Genomic DNA, 20,408 nt, shown 5'->3' with positions numbered 1-20,408 from the left:
TGGAAGCCTATTAGTGTTTAATATGACAGACACCCTGTCTTGCTTTTAATGCTTTTTGTTTGGTTAGGTAAAGATAGTTCAGGCCATAATTGCACTGAGTTGTTTGGAAGTGACACATATTTGAGTTGAGCAGCTTTATAGACAAGTGAAATATTTTATGTTTACGGATGTATTTTTCTTTCATTAGCATTACAAACACACACACACACACACACACATATAAAATTAAACTGGACCTTTTAAATTTGTTAATTTATCTAACAAGGACTTTATTTTAGAATTTAATCTTTCTTTAAGTATATGAAAGGACGAGTCATTAAATTAATTTAGCATATTTAGTACTTGTAAATATTATCTTATTATAATTGTTACAACTGAGATCTGGCTCATTGCTTGTTCTAAACAATTGTGTTACATTTATATACAAAACATTGCTTCTAATCAATATATTAGCATATGCAGCTGCTATTTGGGGCATTTAATCAATTGATTGCTTGCACTTGTTTAAATGTACGGTATTAACTTGATGCATTAAAATCTGGAATCTCGTACTACATATGAGTGAGGTTGAAGTTGCATAAGAGGGTATGCTACCGCTGTTGTCATCTATATTATGTGTTACATTCCACGAAGAGAACATTGTAAATATCAACATAAATATACTAGAACGTTCGATTCTGCAAAGTAATTATCCCGCGACGTTTGAAACTAAATAAGCGCGTTTTCTTTTTAGTGTCCGGTAATTTGAAAACCTTTATGCAAGCGAAATTTGATTATACCAAAAGTCACGTAAAGACAAATGAATAATTCTGTCATAAATATACGAGAATCTTTGTGGATTCTCGCAAAAGTAAACCGACTAAAAAAGAAGGCACTAATATGGTCATTGAACGAACATTGGACGTGCAAGTTGAATATTTTACTATTTGTAGAAGATATGAAGGTTAAATTGATTACGATGATATAGTTCCTGTTTTTTTTTGAAATTATATTTGTGTTGTTAGAACAGTTTCGTAATCGTGTACAATCCTATCATAATGCATCCTTTCTTCTATTGCAATACACCCAGTAGATTCTTAAAGAATTGTCGAAATGCATTGATATTTCATAGCTAGGGTCTACCGTTTGTCTGAGAGACAATTATCACTATGTAATTTTTAGGGTTGAATTAATTGTTTATCGGTTTAGCATCATCCAAGGGACTGCATATATGAAGGGTGATCATTATATTATATTTATTGGACCTGTGAGACGCCAATCTCTCACCTCATTCTATACACGGATGACTTAAATATTGAATTTTTCATTTGTAGAAAGTTCAAATTTATTCTTTCAATTTGCTCTATACGATCGTTATATATTTCTTTCAAAACTTGAAATAACCTTTACGAAAACACTTGGTTTGAAACCAATATCCGTTTATTTGTATCACTTGGGCAAATATTTGCATGTTGTGCTGAGGCTTCTGATGGAAAGAATGAGACTTGCGGTTTAAATCAAATATTACATACACATGCACTGTTGCCTAATTGTGTCAAACACAGGAATATTGGTTTTTATACCTATATTATAAAGTGGGGTATATAAAGCTAGAATACAAATGCCAGAGGGAAAAGGTAACACAGTGCTGTCCACGAAACATCAACACGATTGCTAAAATATTTAAAAGCCAGTATAACACCTTAGTTTGTAAGGTTAACGAGACTAATAAAATGTACTAGAATTAAGCTATACCTCACTCGCCCAAATAGTCCCTTGATATAACAATCCGATTAATTCAAATGTAAATTGTGTCATAGAAGTATGAAATATATCTGAAGCAGTACTAATTTAAAAACATCATTGACAATATTAATTATTGTTTATTTAGGAATAGGTGAGACTTTAAATGAATTGATCGAATGTCTCTGTCTCCTAGCAACCGTCGTCCATGTTGAAACATAAGCCTGTTAAATATTTCTTCCAGGTAGCGGAGAATCGAGGGGTGAAAATTCATATAAAGTTTAAAACATCTGTAAAAGAAATATAGGAAACAGGGGCATTTTGATAGTTTGGAAAAAAGTAAAGCCTTGAATACATCCAGTTTTGGTGAAATAATTTAGTTAAGGAGAGTGATCATAATAAAGTAGGACAATATCAGTGCATATATAAAACCCTTTTACTCAGTCACCTTGGGCAATCTTGAAAGGAAGAAATCTGATTCCACTCAAAAGATTTCAATAGACTGTATGTTCAATAAAGAAATGGATGCAATGCGTCGTTGTAATCCATTGTGACATACATGAAGTAAACGTTGAAAATGCGGAAAGCATTATGATGGTTGTGTAGAGGATTTAAAAGATTTGAAGGGCCTAATAGAACGTTACTATTGGCAAATTTCCATTCTAGATTTGATTTATGCACTAAGTATGGTTTTGCACCTGTAATGAGGAGAAGATCAGTGTAGGATGACATCATTGGGTATATATCGATCCGTAAATTTAATCTAATGACGTACAAATTAAATACAGTCCAAAGGAAATTTTTATTCAATATCTGAGTGATTAGGTAAAATCGATAAAACTCCAATCATAAACATTTTATCCTTATAATTCCAAGTGACTTCCTTTCTGTCATTATATCAGCAGATCTCATCAAGAAAACATTCACTTTTAGGAGCTCTAAGTTTACAAAGTAATTAGCCTATACATTGCAGCTGAATACATAGGTGAAGTCATCGATTCTTTATTTAGTTAGACAGGGTAGAGTGGTAGGGCGGGTCATGTCAGTCATAATAGAGGCTTGTTCTTATCAAAATTTTGATATACAGGAATTTGGTTGACGTTGTTTACACCAGTCTTTTCCGTATATTCCAACATCACCCTTGCTTATGGTACGAGTTGTTATAGTATTCTTAGTTCTTTCTTTTTATTCGCGTTTTGATACTTCTAAAACCAAATCGTCTCCATGTTTAGAGTGATTCCTTCATCGACATATGACCCTGACCTAGACAGTTTCGTCATCGTGTACAATCCTATCATAATGCATCCATTCTTCTATTCCCACACACGCAGTAGAGTCTTACAGAATTGTCGAAATGCATTGATATTTCATAGCTAGGGTCTAACTTTTGTCTGAGAGACTTCCTCACCATGGAATTTTTAGCGTTGAATTAATTATTTATCAGTTTAGTATCATCCAAGGACCTGCAGATATGAAGTTTGATCATTACATTATATTTATTGGACCGCTGAGACACGAATCTGTAACCTCATTCTATAGAAGGATGACTTGAATATTTAAAGTTTCAATTGTAGAAAATTCAAATTTTTTCTTTCAATTTCATCTATAGGATTGTTATATATTTGTTTCAAAACTTTAAATAACCTTCACGAAAACACTTGGTTTGAAGCCAATGTCCGTTTATTTGTTTGGCTTGGGCACATTTTTGCATGTTGTACTGACGCTTCTGTTGGAAAGAATGAGACTTGCGGTTAAAATCAAATATTATTCACACACATGCACTGTTGCCTAATGGTGTCAAACACAGGACTATTGGTTTTTATACCTATATTATAAAGTGGGGTATATAAAGTTAGAATTCAAGTGCCAGAGGGAAAAGGGATCACAGTTATGTCCAAGAAACATCAACACCATTGCAAAAATATTTAAAAATCAGTATGACACCTTAGCTTGTAAGGCTATCGAGGGTAATAAAATGTGCTAGAATTAAGCTATACCTCACTCGCCCAAATAGTCCATTGAAATAACAATCTGATTAATTTAAATGTAAATTGTATCATAGAAGTATATACATTTTAGTAAAATATATCTAAAGCAGTACTAATCTAAAACATCATTGACAATAATAATATTATTTATTTAGGAATAGGTGAGACATTAAATGAATTGATCGAATGTCTCTGTCTCCTAGCAACCGTCGTCCATGTGGAAACATAAGCGTGTTAAATATTTCATCCAGGTAACGGAGAATCGAGGGGTGAAAATTCGTATAAAGTTTAAAACAACTTCAAAAGAAATGTAGGAAACAGGGACATTTTGATAGTCTGGAAAAAACAAAGCCTTGAATACATCCAGTGTGTTGAAATAATTTAGATAAGGACACTAATCATAATACAGTAGGACAAATATTGTCCTACTCTATTATGATTAGTGTCCTTATACATATATAATGCACATTTGCATATATAAAACCCTTTTACTCAGTCACCTTGGGTAATCTTGAAGGGAAGAAATCTGATTCGACTGAAAAGATTTCAATACACTGCATCTTCAATAAAGAAATGGATGCAATGCGTCTTTGTAATCCATTGTGACATACATGAGGTAACCGTTGAAAATGCGGAAAGCATTATGATGGTTGTGTAGACGACTCAAAAGATTTGATGGGCTTAATAAAACGTTACTATTGGCAAATTTCCGTTCTAGATTTGATTTATGATCTATGCATGGTGTTGGCCCTGTAGTGTGGAGAAGATCAGTGTAGGATGACATGATCGTGGTAGGGTATATATCGATTCGTAAATTTAATCTAATGACATACAAAGTAAATACAGTCCAGAGGAAATTTTCATTCAATTTCTGAGTGATTAGGTAAAATCGATCAAACTCCAATCATGAACATTTTATCATTATAATTCCAAGTGACTTTCTTTCTGTAATTATATCAGCAGATCTCATCAAGAAAACATTCACATTTAGGAGCTCTAAGTTTGCAAAGTAATTAGCCTATTCATTGCAGCTGAATACATAGTTCAAGTCATCGATTCTTTATATAGTAAGAGAGGCTAGAGTGGTAGGGCGGGTCATGCCAGTCATATTAGAGGTTTGTTCTTATTAAAATTTTGCTATATAGGAATTTGGTTGACGTTGTTTACACCAGTCTTTTCCGTATATTCCAACATCACCCTTGCTTATGGTACGAGTTGTTATAGTATTCTTAGTTCTTTCTTTTTATTCGCGTTTTGATACTTCCAAAATCAAATCGTCTCCATGTTTAGGGTGATTCCTTGATCGACATATGACCCTGACCTAGACAGTTTCGTAATCGTGTACAATCCTATCATAATGCATCCATTCTTCTATTCCAACACACCCAGTACATTCTTACAGAATTGTCGAAATGCATTGATATTTCATAGCTAGGGTCTACCTTTTGTCTGAGAGACGTCCTCACTATGGACTTTTTAGGGTTGAATTAATTGTTTATCGGTTTAGTGTCATCCAAGGGACTGCATATATGAAGGTTGATCATTACATTATATTTATTAGACCCGTGAGACACCGATCCCTAACCTGATTCTATAGACGGATGACTTAAATATTCAATTTTTCATTTGTAGAAAGTTCAAATTTATTTTTTCAATTTGTTCGATACGATCGTTATATGTTTGTTTCAAAACTTTAAATAACCTTCACGAAAACACTTGGTTTGAAACCAATATCCGTTTACGTGTTTCACTTGGGCAAATATTTGGATGTTGTACTGAGGCTTCTGATGGAAAGAATGAGACTTTCGGTTTAAATCAAATATTACATACACATGCACTGTTGCGTAATTGTGTCAAACACAGGAATATTGGTTTTTATACCTATATTATAAAGTGGGGTATATAAAGTTAGAATTCAAATGCCAGAGAGAAAAGGTAACACAGTTCTGTCCAAGAAACATCAACACCATTGCTAAAATATTTAAAAGCAAGCATGGCACCTTAGTTTGTAAGGCTAACAAGGGTAGTACAATGTACTAAAATTAAGCTATACCTCACTCGCCCAAATAGTCCCTTGATATAACAATCTGATTAATTCAAATGTAAATTGTGTCATAGAAGTATATACATTTTAGTAAAATATATCTAAAGCAGTACTAATTTAAAAGCATCATTGACAATATTAATATTGTTTATTTAGGAATAGGTGAGACTTTAAATGAATTGATCGAATGTCTCCATCTCCTAGCAACCGTCGTCCATGTTGAAACATAAGCGTGTTAAACATTTCATCCAGGTAGTGGAGAATCGAGGGGTGCAAATTGATATGAAGTTTAAAACAAGTTTAAAAGAAATGTAGGAAACAGGGACAGTTTGTTAGTTTGGAAAAAAAAGTAAAGCCTTGAATACATCCAGTTTGTTGAAATAATTAAGTTAAGGACAGTGATCATAAAAGAGTAGGAGAATATCATTGCATACATAAAACCCTTTTACTCAGTCACCTTGGGTAATATTGAAAGGAAGAAATCTGATTCGACTCAAAAGGTTTCAATAGACTGCATGTTCAGTAAAGAAATGGATGCAATGTGTCTTTGTAATCCATTGTGACATACATGAAGTAACTGTTGAAAATGCGGAAAGCATTATGATGGTTGTGTAGACGATTTAAAAGATTTGGAGGGCCTAATAGAACGTTACTATTGGCGAATTTCCATTCTAGATTTGATTTATGCACTAAGTATGGTTTTGTACCTGCACTGAGGAGAAGAGCAGTGTAGGATGACGTGATCTTGGTTGAGTATATATCGATCCGTAAATTCAATCTAACGACGCACAAAGTAAATACAGTCCAGATGAAATTTTCGTTCAATTTGTGAGTAATTAGGTACAATCGATAAAACTCCAAGCATGAACATTTTATCCTTATAATTCTAATTGATTTCCTTTCTGTCATTATATCAGCAGATCTCATCAACAAAACATTCACTTTTAGGAGCTCTAAGTTTACAAACTAATTAGCCTATTCATTTCTGCTAAATACATAGGTCAAGAAATCGATTCTTTATATAGTAAGACAGGGCATAGTGGTAGGGCGGGTCATGCCAGTCATATTAGAGGCTTGTTCTTATTAATATTTTGATATATATGAATTTGGTTGATATTGTTTTCATCAGTCTTTTCCGTATATTCCAACATCACCCTTGCTTATGGTACGAATTGTTATAGTATTCTTAGTTCTTTCTTTCTATACGCGTTCTGATACTTCCAAAACCAAATAGTCTGTATGTTTAGGGTGATTCCTTGATCGACATATGACCCTGACCTGGATTAACAGCCGGTGAAACATTGTTGAAGCAAAATGCAATACTTTCTCAAGATTGGATTGTAAAGCCTGTCAAATGCTTTCTTTAGCAAATGGAGTGAGTCTTGGAATGCACTAATGACTGTGTAATTATATTTTAAAAACTTCTAAGGGGCGATTTTAAGCAGAGGTGGACCTTGTGGTCTGAAACCATAAAGCTGGGTGGGTAGGGCTTGTTATTATTATGGTAGCAAACGTTGGTACAGATAAAGATTCACATACAATTACCGGGTAACTGGGAAACAAAGTATTCCGCAAAATATTTCCATGTATAAAAAAATTCTTGATCAGTATCACGTGACTCTTTATATCTAAGCAGACTGGAGAAACTTCCGTACGTTCATAACAATTGGAATTATTCAGATTTAAAATATTAATGTAACGTAAACATACTGTGCAAAGGTGAGTCCCTTGAAGAATATTAAATTGCAGGCCCGATGACAATATATGCATTAGTTAGTCTCTTATAGGTTTATACAATATTCACAAATTAGCGTTATTAAAATCTAAGTACATAGTTAGAGAACAAATAATACCAATGCGATTTCTGAAGGTTCACTGGACGAAAACCTTTTCGGATATGGCATGATGTTTTCCGAGACATTTCTTGCAGCTATTTCAAATCTGAATTTATTTCTCATAACATTATGAGATTTCAAGGCTTTGTTATTTCTGAAGCAAATATTAAAACTGTCTTCTTGGACTTGATGTCAATATAATTTTTGTTCTTCCATGTAAATCGTTAAGATTAATTTAGACAGTTTGATTCCTCACAGTGAAAAGTGATTGGCTACTTTATTTAACTCGTATAATGTTGATAATGCAAGAAGGTTGCTCTGTATCGGGTACAGCCTTTTCATTAATATGGTATATTTCATATGTCTGAATAACGATTAGTTTAGCAGCTGAAACGTTCACTAAAATCTCGAAGTCTAACCAGATATTACATTTGTTTCTTCCTTGGATTAATCTAGTTCTCGAAAATATAAACTAGAATATTTGAGTTTGTAATGAACTACAAAGGATTGATATATTTTAGTTGCATTCTTAACTAAGTAGCACAATCATTACATTCTAGGCAACAGTCAAAATAAAATCTGCATAGTTTAATCTTCTAAAACAATAGATGAGTAGTTAGGTTTCTTTGAGTTATATGAAACACGTACAAAACGATTATGATGTTCTCTCATGCCCACCATTTCTTTCAGAGCGGTTGCTATAGGCTGCAGTTACTAATTATTGTCGTTTGCTTGTGGCACTGACTATATAAATCTTCAATTCTCAATAAGTCTCGACGATTTAAGATAACAGCTACAAAACTAATACATTCACTGAACAAAATTTGGTTAGGAAGGAGAATATGTTAATATTGTAGAAGTGGTTAAGTTTTTATTGATTGATATGATAGAAGTTCCGTTTCTTATTAATTAATAACGTTTTATCAAGACCCCACCGCCTCCATTTTCTTGATCATGTTGATACTATCATAATTATTATCCCATGCCCATCTTTACAATTCCTTATGTTAACATGGGAGGGAAAGAGGTATTGTGTTCATTTATTTGTGACAGGTTTGCCGATTAAAATCGTTTCAGTGGTATCAGATTTCATCTATTCAGTATAAGGCAAACTGACTTTGACTGACTTGTAGAGATAGACTGAGATTTTAAATGTAAAGTTTTACTTCCAACAGCAATCTGGTTGCTTCATTGCATTATTTTAATTATAGCCTTACATTATTATAAATTTGAATATTAATAGTGCCCTAAATTCATTTCTAATTGACTAAAAATATTAAAGCAATTTATTTCTACACCGTTTGCAGCTAAATTCTAATAGATTGAGGACGATCTGTTTTGACCATGAACAACCACTGACACGATGCCAAAACAGTCCTTACGTTAATTTGATGCAATATATATTTATAAATCAATGGTAGTTTGGAAGCCTATTAGTGTTTAATATGACAGACACCCTGTCTTGCTTTTAATGCTTTTTGTTTGGTTAGGTAAAGATAGTTCAGGCCATAATTGCACTGAGTTGTTTGGAAGTGACACATATTTGAGTTGAGCAGCTTTATAGACAAGTGAAATATTTTATGTTTACGGATGTATTTTTCTTTCATTAGCATTACAAACACACACACACACACACACACATATAAAATTAAACTGGACCTTTTAAATTTGTTAATTTATCTAACAAGGACTTTATTTTAGAATTTAATCTTTCTTTAAGTATATGAAAGGACGAGTCATTAAATTAATTTAGCATATTTAGTACTTGTAAATATTATCTTATTATAATTGTTACAACTGAGATCTGGCTCATTGCTTGTTCTAAACAATTGTGTTACATTTATATACAAAACATTGCTTCTAATCAATATATTAGCATATGCAGCTGCTATTTGGGGCATTTAATCAATTGATTGCTTGCACTTGTTTAAATGTACGGTATTAACTTGATGCATTAAAATCTGGAATCTCGTACTACATATGAGTGAGGTTGAAGTTGCATAAGAGGGTATGCTACCGCTGTTGTCATCTATATTATGTGTTACATTCCACGAAGAGAACATTGTAAATATCAACATAAATATACTAGAACGTTCGATTCTGCAAAGTAATTATCCCGCGACGTTTGAAACTAAATAAGCGCGTTTTCTTTTTAGTGTCCGGTAATTTGAAAACCTTTATGCAAGCGAAATTTGATTATACCAAAAGTCACGTAAAGACAAATGAATAATTCTGTCATAAATATACGAGAATCTTTGTGGATTCTCGCAAAAGTAAACCGACTAAAAAGGAAGGCACTAATATGGTCATTGAACGAACATTGGACGTGCAAGTTGAATATTTTACTATTTGTAGAAGATATGAAGGTTAAATTGATTACGATGATATAGTTCCTGTTTTTTTGGAAATTATATTTGTGTTGTTAGAACAGTTTCGTAATCGTGTACAATCCTATCATAATGCATCCTTTCTTCTATTGCAATACACCCAGTAGATTCTTAAAGAATTGTCGAAATGCATTGATATTTCATAGCTAGGGTCTACCGTTTGTCTGAGAGACAATTATCACTATGTAATTTTTAGGGTTGAATTAATTGTTTATCGGTTTAGCATCATCCAAGGGACTGCATATATGAAGGGTGATCATTATATTATATTTATTGGACCTGTGAGACGCCAATCTCTCACCTCATTCTATACACGGATGACTTAAATATTGAATTTTTCATTTGTAGAAAGTTCAAATTTATTCTTTCAATTTGCTCTATACGATCGTTATATATTTCTTTCAAAACTTGAAATAACCTTTACGAAAACACTTGGTTTGAAACCAATATCCGTTTATTTGTATCACTTGGGCAAATATTTGCATGTTGTGCTGAGGCTTCTGATGGAAAGAATGAGACTTGCGGTTTAAATCAAATATTACATACACATGCACTGTTGCCTAATTGTGTCAAACACAGGAATATTGGTTTTTATACCTATATTATAAAGTGGGGTATATAAAGCTAGAATACAAATGCCAGAGGGAAAAGGTAACACAGTGCTGTCCACGAAACATCAACACGATTGCTAAAATATTTAAAAGCCAGTATAACACCTTAGTTTGTAAGGTTAACGAGACTAATAAAATGTACTAGAATTAAGCTATACCTCACTCGCCCAAATAGTCCCTTGATATAACAATCCGATTAATTCAAATGTAAATTGTGTCATAGAAGTATGAAATATATCTGAAGCAGTACTAATTTAAAAACATCATTGACAATATTAATTATTGTTTATTTAGGAATAGGTGAGACTTTAAATGAATTGATCGAATGTCTCTGTCTCCTAGCAACCGTCGTCCATGTTGAAACATAAGCCTGTTAAATATTTCTTCCAGGTAGCGGAGAATCGAGGGGTGAAAATTCATATAAAGTTTAAAACATCTGTAAAAGAAATATAGGAAACAGGGGCATTTTGATAGTTTGGAAAAAAGTAAAGCCTTGAATACATCCAGTTTTGGTGAAATAATTTAGTTAAGGAGAGTGATCATAATAGAGTAGGACAATATCAGTGCATATATAAAACCCTTTTACTCAGTCACCTTGGGCAATCTTGAAAGGAAGAAATCTGATTCCACTCAAAAGATTTCAATAGACTGTATGTTCAATAAAGAAATGGATGCAATGCGTCGTTGTAATCCATTGTGACATACATGAAGTAAACGTTGAAAATGCGGAAAGCATTATGATGGTTGTGTAGAGGATTTAAAAGATTTGAAGGGCCTAATAGAACGTTACTATTGGCAAATTTCCATTCTAGATTTGATTTATGCACTAAGTATGGTTTTGCACCTGTAATGAGGAGAAGATCAGTGTAGGATGACATCATTGGGTATATATCGATCCGTAAATTTAATCTAATGACGTACAAATTAAATACAGTCCAAAGGAAATTTTTATTCAATATCTGAGTGATTAGGTAAAATCGATAAAACTCCAATCATAAACATTTTATCCTTATAATTCCAAGTGACTTCCTTTCTGTCATTATATCAGCAGATCTCATCAAGAAAACATTCACTTTTAGGAGTTCTAAGTTTACAAAGTAATTAGCCTATACATTGCAGCTGAATACATAGGTGAAGTCATCGATTCTTTATTTAGTTAGACAGGGTAGAGTGGTAGGGCGGGTCATGTCAGTCATAATAGAGGCTTGTTCTTATCAAAATTTTGATATACAGGTATTTGGTTGACGTTGTTTACACCAGTCTTTTCCGTATATTCCAACATCACCCTTGCTTATGGTACGAGTTGTTATAGTATTCTTAGTTCTTTCTTTTTATTCGCGTTTTGATACTTCTAAAACCAAATCGTCTCCATGTTTAGAGTGATTCCTTCATCGACATATGACCCTGACCTAGACAGTTTCGTCATCGTGTACAATCTATCATAATGCATCCATTCTTCTATTCCCACACACGCAGTAGAGTCTTACAGAATTGTCGAAATGCATTGATATTTCATAGCTAGGGTCTAACTTTTGTCTGAGAGACTTCCTCACCATGGAATTTTTAGCGTTGAATTAATTATTTATCAGTTTAGTATCATCCAAGGACCTGCAGATATGAAGTTTGATCATTACATTATATTTATTGGACCGCTGAGACACGAATCTGTAACCTCATTCTATAGAAGGATGACTTGAATATTTAAAGTTTCAATTGTAGAAAATTCAAATTTTTTCTTTCAATTTCATCTATAGGATTGTTATATATTTGTTTCAAAACTTTAAATAACCTTCACGAAAACACTTGGTTTGAAACCAATGTCCGTTTATTAGTTTGGCTTGGGCACATTTTTGCATGTTGTACTGACGCTTCTGTTGGAAAGAATGAGACTTGCGGTTAAAATCAAATATTATTCACACACATGCACTGTTGCCTAATGGTGTCAAACACAGGACTATTGGTTTTTATACCTATATTATAAAGTGGGGTATATAAAGTTAGAATTCAAGTGCCAGAGGGAAAAGGGATCACAGTTATGTCCAAGAAACATCAACACCATTGCAAAAATATTTAAAAATCAGTATGACACCTTAGCTTGTAAGGCTATCGAGGGTAATAAAATGTGCTAGAATTAAGCTATACCTCACTCGCCCAAATAGTCCATTGAAATAACAATCTGATTAATTTAAATGTAAATTGTATCATAGAAGTATATACATTTTAGTAAAATATATCTAAAGCAGTACTAATCTAAAACATCATTGACAATAATAATATTATTTATTTAGGAATAGGTGAGACATTAAATGAATTGATCGAATGTCTCTGTCTCCTAGCAACCGTCGTCCATGTGGAAACATAAGCGTGTTAAATATTTCATCCAGGTAACGGAGAATCGAGGGGTGAAAATTCGTATAAAGTTTAAAACAACTTCAAAAGAAATGTAGGAAACAGGGACATTTTGATAGTCTGGAAAAAACAAAGCCTTGAATACATCCAGTGTGTTGAAATAATTTAGATAAGGACACTAATCATAATACAGTAGGACAAATATTGTCCTACTCTATAATGATTAGTGTCCTTATACATATATAATGCACATTTGCATATATAAAACCCTTTTACTCAGTCACCTTGGGTAATCTTGAAGGGAAGAAATCTGATTCGACTGAAAAGATTTCAATACACTGCATCTTCAATAAAGAAATGGATGCAATGCGTCTTTGTAATCCATTGTGACATACATGAGGTAACCGTTGAAAATGCGGAAAGCATTATGATGGTTGTGTAGACGACTCAAAAGATTTGATGGGCTTAATAAAACGTTACTATTGGCAAATTTCCGTTCTAGATTTGATTTATGATCTATGCATGGTGTTGGCCCTGTAGTGTGGAGAAGATCAGTGTAGGATGACATGATCGTGGTAGGGTATATATCGATTCGTAAATTTAATCTAATGACATACAAAGTAAATACAGTCCAGAGGAAATTTTCATTCAATTTCTGAGTGATTAGGTAAAATCGATCAAACTCCAATCATGAACATTTTATCATTATAATTCCAAGTGACTTTCTTTCTGTAATTATATCAGCAGATCTCATCAAGAAAACATTCACATTTAGGAGCTCTAAGTTTGCAAAGTAATTAGCCTATTCATTGCAGCTGAATACATAGTTCAAGTCATCGATTCTTTATATAGTAAGAGAGGCTAGAGTGGTAGGGCGGGTCATGCCAGTCATATTAGAGGTTTGTTCTTATTAAAATTTTGCTATATAGGAATTTGGTTGACGTTGTTTACACCAGTCTTTTCCGTATATTCCAACATCACCCTTGCTTATGGTACGAGTTGTTATAGTATTCTTAGTTCTTTCTTTTTATTCGCGTTTTGATACTTCCAAAATCAAATCGTCTCCATGTTTAGGGTGATTCCTTGATCGACATATGACCCTGACCTAGACAGTTTCGTAATCGTGTACAATCCTATCATAATGCATCCATTCTTCTATTCCAACACACCCAGTACATTCTTACAGAATTGTCGAAATGCATTGATATTTCATAGCTAGGGTCTACCTTTTGTCTGAGAGACGTCCTCACTATGGACTTTTTAGGGTTGAATTAATTGTTTATCGGTTTAGTGTCATCCAAGGGACTGCATATATGAAGGTTGATCATTACATTATATTTATTAGACCCGTGAGACACCGATCCCTAACCTGATTCTATAGACGGATGACTTAAATATTCAATTTTTCATTTGTAGAAAGTTCAAATTTATTTTTTCAATTTGTTCGATACGATCGTTATATGTTTGTTTCAAAACTTTAAATAACCTTCACGAAAACACTTGGTTTGAAACCAATATCCGTTTACGTGTTTCACTTGGGCAAATATTTGGATGTTGTACTGAGGCTTCTGATGGAAAGAATGAGACTTTCGGTTTAAATCAAATATTACATACACATGCACTGTTGCGTAATTGTGTCAAACACAGGAATATTGGTTTTTATACCTATATTATAAAGTGGGGTATATAAAGTTAGAATTCAAATGCCAGAGAGAAAAGGTAACACAGTTCTGTCCAAGAAACATCAACACCATTGCTAAAATATTTAAAAGCAAGCATGGCACCTTAGTTTGTAAGGCTAACAAGGGTAGTACAATGTACTAAAATTAAGCTATACCTCACTCGCCCAAATAGTCCCTTGATATAACAATCTGATTAATTCAAATGTAAATTGTGTCATAGAAGTATATACATTTTAGTAAAATATATCTAAAGCAGTACTAATTTAAAAGCATCATTGACAATATTAATATTCTTTATTTAGGAATAGGTGAGACTTTAAATGAATTGATCGAATGTCTCCATCTCCTAGCAACCGTCGTCCATGTTGAAACATAAGCGTGTTAAACATTTCATCCAGGTAGTGGAGAATCGAGGGGTGCAAATTGATATGAAGTTTAAAACAAGTTTAAAAGAAATGTAGGAAACAGGGACAGTTTGTTAGTTTGGAAAAAAAAGTAAAGCCTTGAATACATCCAGTTTGTTGAAATAATTAAGTTAAGGACAGTGATCATAAAGGAGTAGGAGAATATCATTGCATACATAAAACCCTTTTACTCAGTCACCTTGGGTAATATTGAAAGGAAGAAATCTGATTCGACTCAAAAGGTTTCAATAGACTGCATGTTCAGTAAAGAAATGGATGCAATGCGTCTTTGTAATCCATTGTGACATACATGAAGTAACTGTTGAAAATGCGGAAAGCATTATGATGGTTGTGTAGACGATTTAAAAGATTTGGAGGGCCTAATAGAACGTTACTATTGGCGAATTTCCATTCTAGATTTGATTTATGCACTAAGTATGGTTTTGTACCTGCACTGAGGAGAAGAGCAGTGTAGGATGACGTGATCTTGGTTGAGTATATATCGATCCGTAAATTCAATCTAACGACGCACAAAGTAAATACAGTCCAGATGAAATTTTCGTTCAATTTGTGAGTAATTAGGTACAATCGATAAAACTCCAAGCATGAACATTTTATCCTTATAATTCTAATTGATTTCCTTTCTGTCATTATATCAGCAGATCTCATCAACAAAACATTCACTTTTAGGAGCTCTAAGTTTACAAACTAATTAGCCTATTCATTTCTGCTAAATACATAGGTCAAGAAATCGATTCTTTATATAGTAAGACAGGGCATAGTGGTAGGGCGGGTCATGCCAGTCATATTAGAGGCTTGTTCTTATTAATATTTTGATATATATGAATTTGGTTGATATTGTTTTCATCAGTCTTTTCCGTATATTCCAACATCACCCTTGCTTATGGTACGAATTGTTATAGTATTCTTAGTTCTTTCTTTCTATACGCGTTCTGATACTTCCAAAACCAAATAGTCTGTATGTTTAGGGTGATTCCTTGATCGACATATGACCCTGACCTGGATTAACAGCCGGTGAAACATTGTTGAAGCAAAATGCAATACTTTCTCAAGATTGGATTGTAAAGCCTGTCAAATGCTTCCTTTAGCAAATGGAGTGAGTCTTGGAATGCACTAATGACTGTGTAATTATATTTTAAAAACTTCTAAGGGGCGATTTTAAGCAGAGGTGGACCTTGTGGTCTGAAACCATAAAGCTGGGTGGGTAGGGCTTGTTATTATTATGGTAGCAAACGTTGGTACAGATAAAGATTCACATACAATTACCGGGTAACTGGGAAACAAAGTATTCCGCAAAATATTTCCATGTATAAAAAAATTCTTGATCAGTATCACGTGACTCTTTATATCTAAGCAGACTGGAGAAACTTCCGTACGTTCATAACAATTGGAATTATTCAGATTTAAAATATTAATGTAACGTAAACATACTGTGCAAAGGTGAGTCCCTTGAAGAATATTAAATTGCAGGCCCGATGACAATATATGCATTAGTTAGTCTCTTATAGGTTTATACAATATTCACAAATTAGCGTTATTAAAATCTAAGTACATAGTTAGAGAACAAATAATACCAATGCGATTTCTGAAGGTTCACTGGACGAAAACCTTTTCGGATATGGCATGATGTTTTCCGAGACATTTCTTGCAGCTATTTCAAATCTGAATTTATTTCTCATAACATTATGAGATTTCAAGGCTTTGTTATTTCTGAAGCAAATATTAAAACTGTCTTCTTGGACTTGATGTCAATATAATTTTTGTTCTTCCATGTAAATCGTTAAGATTAATTTAGACAGTTTGATTCCTCACAGTGAAAAGTGATTGGCTACTTTATTTAACTCGTATAATGTTGATAATGCAAGAAGGTTGCTCTGTATCGGGTACAGCCTTTTCATTAATATGGTATATTTCATATGTCTGAATAACGATTAGTTTAGCAGCTGAAACGTTCACTAAAATCTCGAAGTCTAACCAGATATTACATTTGTTTCTTCCTTGGATTAATCTAGTTCTCGAAAATATAAACTAGAATATTTGAGTTTGTAATGAACTACAAAGGATTGATATATTTTAGTTGCATTCTTAACTAAGTAGCACAATCATTACATTCTAGGCAACAGTCAAAATAAAATCTGCATAGTTTAATCTTCTAAAACAATAGATGAGTAGTTAGGTTTCTTTGAGTTATATGAAACACGTACAAAACGATTATGATGTTCTCTCATGCCCACCATTTCTTTCAGAGCGGTTGCTATAGGCTGCAGTTACTAATTATTGTCGTTTGCTTGTGGCACTGACTATAGACATCTTCAATTCTCAATAAGTCTCGACGATTTAAGATAACAACTACAAAACTAATACATTCATTGAACAAAATTTGGTTAGCAAGGAGAATATGTTAATATTGTAGAAGTGGTTAAGTTTTTATTGATTAATATGATAGAAGTTCCGTTTCTTATTAATTAATAACGTTTTATCAAGACCCCACCGCCTCCATTTTCTTGATCATGTTGATACTATCATAATTATTATCCCATGCCCATCTTTACAATTCCTTATGTTAACATGGGAGGGAAAGAGGTATTGTGTTCATTTATTTGTGACAGGTTTGCCGATTAAAATCGTTTCAGTGGTATCAGATTTCATCTATTCAGTATAAGGCAAACTGACTTTGACTGACTTGTAGAGATAGACTGAGATTTTAAATGTAAAGTTTTACTTCCAACAGCAATCTGGTTGCTTCATTGCATTATTTTAATTATAGCCTTACATTATTATAAATTTGAATATTAATAGTGCCCTAAATTCATTTCTAATTGACTAAAAATATTAAAGCAATTTATTTCTACACCGTTTGCAGCTAAATTCTAATAGATTGAGGACGATCTGTTTTGACCATGAACAACCACTGACACGATGCCAAAACAGTCCTTACGTTAATTTGATGCAATATATATTTATAAATCAATGGTAGTTTGGAAGCCTATTAGTGTTTAATATGACAGACACCCTGTCTTGCTTTTAATGCTTTTTGTTTGGTTAGGTAAAGATAGTTCAGGCCATAATTGCACTGAGTTGTTTGGAAGTGACACATATTTGAGTTGAGCAGCTTTATAGACAAGTGAAATATTTTATGTTTACGGATGTATTTTTCTTTCATTAGCATTACAAACACACACACACACACACACACATATAAAATTAAACTGGACCTTTTAAATTTGTTAATTTATCTAACAAGGACTTTATTTTAGAATTTAATCTTTCTTTAAGTATATGAAAGGACGAGTCATTAAATTAATTTAGCATATTTAGTACTTGTAAATATTATCTTATTATAATTGTTACAACTGAGATCTGGCTCATTGCTTGTTCTAAACAATTGTGTTACATTTATATACAAAACATTGCTTCTAATCAATATATTAGCATATGCAGCTGCTATTTGGGGCATTTAATCAATTGATTGCTTGCACTTGTTTAAATGTACGGTATTAACTTGATGCATTAAAATCTGGAATCTCGTACTACATATGAGTGAGGTTGAAGTTGCATAAGAGGGTATGCTACCGCTGTTGTCATCTATATTATGTGTTACATTCCACGAAGAGAACATTGTAAATATCAACATAAATATACTAGAACGTTCGATTCTGCAAAGTAATTATCCCGCGACGTTTGAAACTAAATAAGCGCGTTTTCTTTTTAGTGTCCGGTAATTTGAAAACCTTTATGCAAGCGAAATTTGATTATACCAAAAGTCACGTAAAGACAAATGAATAATTCTGTCATAAATATACGAGAATCTTTGTGGATTCTCGCAAAAGTAAACCGACTAAAAAAGAAGGCACTAATATGGTCATTGAACGAACATTGGACGTGCAAGTTGAATATTTTACTATTTGTAGAAGATATGAAGGTTAAATTGATTACGATGATATAGTTCCTGTTTTTTTGGAAATTATATTTGTGTTGTTAGAACAGTTTCGTAATCGTGTACAATCCTATCATAATGCATCCTTTCTTCTATTGCAATACACCCAGTAGATTCTTAAAGAATTGTCGAAATGCATTGATATTTCATAGCTAGGGTCTACCGTTTGTCTGAGAGACAATTATCACTATGTAATTTTTAGGGTTGAATTAATTGTTTATCGGTTTAGCATCATCCAAGGGACTGCATATATGAAGGGTGATCATTATATTATATTTATTGGACCTGTGAGACGCCAGTCTCTCACCTCATTCTATACACGGATGACTTAAATATTGAATTTTTCATTTGTAGAAAGTTCAAATTTATTCTTTCAATTTGCTCTATACGATCGTTATATATTTCTTTCAAAACTTGAAATAACCTTTACGAAAACACTTGGTTTGAAACCAATATCCGTTTATTTGTATCACTTGGGCAAATATTTGCATGTTGTGCTGAGGCTTCTGATGGAAAGAATGAGACTTGCGGTTTAAATCAAATATTACATACACATGCACTGTTGCCTAATTGTGTCAAACACAGGAATATTGGTTTTTATACCTATATTATAAAGTGGGGTATATAAAGCTAGAATACAAATGCCAGAGGGAAAAGGTAACACAGTGCTGTCCACGAAACATCAACACGATTGCTAAAATATTTAAAAGCCAGTATAACACCTTAGTTTGTAAGGTTAACGAGACTAATAAAATGTACTAGAATTAAGCTATACCTCACTCGCCCAAATAGTCCCTTGATATAACAATCCGATTAATTCAAATGTAAATTGTGTCATAGAAGTATGAAATATATCTGAAGCAGTACTAATTTAAAAACATCATTGACAATATTAATTATTGTTTATTTAGGAATAGGTGAGACTTTAAATGAATTGATCGAATGTCTCTGTCTCCTAGCAACCGTCGTCCATGTTGAAACATAAGCCTGTTAAATATTTCTTCCAGGTAGCGGAGAATCGAGGGGTGAAAATTCATATAAAGTTTAAAACATCTGTAAAAGAAATATAGGAAACAGGGGCATTTTGATAGTTTGGAAAAAAGTAAAGCCTTGAATACATCCAGTTTTGGTGAAATAATTTAGTTAAGGAGAGTGATCATAATAGAGTAGGACAATATCAGTGCATATATAAAACCCTTTTACTCAGTCACCTTGGGCAATCTTGAAAGGAAGAAATCTGATTCCACTCAAAAGATTTCAATAGACTGTATGTTCAATAAAGAAATGGATGCAATGCGTCGTTGTAATCCATTGTGACATACATGAAGTAAACGTTGAAAATGCGGAAAGCATTATGATGGTTGTGTAGAGGATTTAAAAGATTTGAAGGGCCTAATAGAACGTTACTATTGGCAAATTTCCATTCTA

The sequence above is a fragment of the Sinohyriopsis cumingii genome, unplaced genomic scaffold (assembly GCF_028554795.1).
Source record: "Sinohyriopsis cumingii isolate HCF-2022 unplaced genomic scaffold, ASM2855479v2 utg002109l, whole genome shotgun sequence".
Lineage (NCBI taxonomy): Eukaryota > Metazoa > Mollusca > Bivalvia > Unionida > Unionidae > Sinohyriopsis > Sinohyriopsis cumingii.
The sequence above is the reverse complement of the archived record's forward strand: the minus strand, read 5'-3'. Positions refer to the sequence as shown.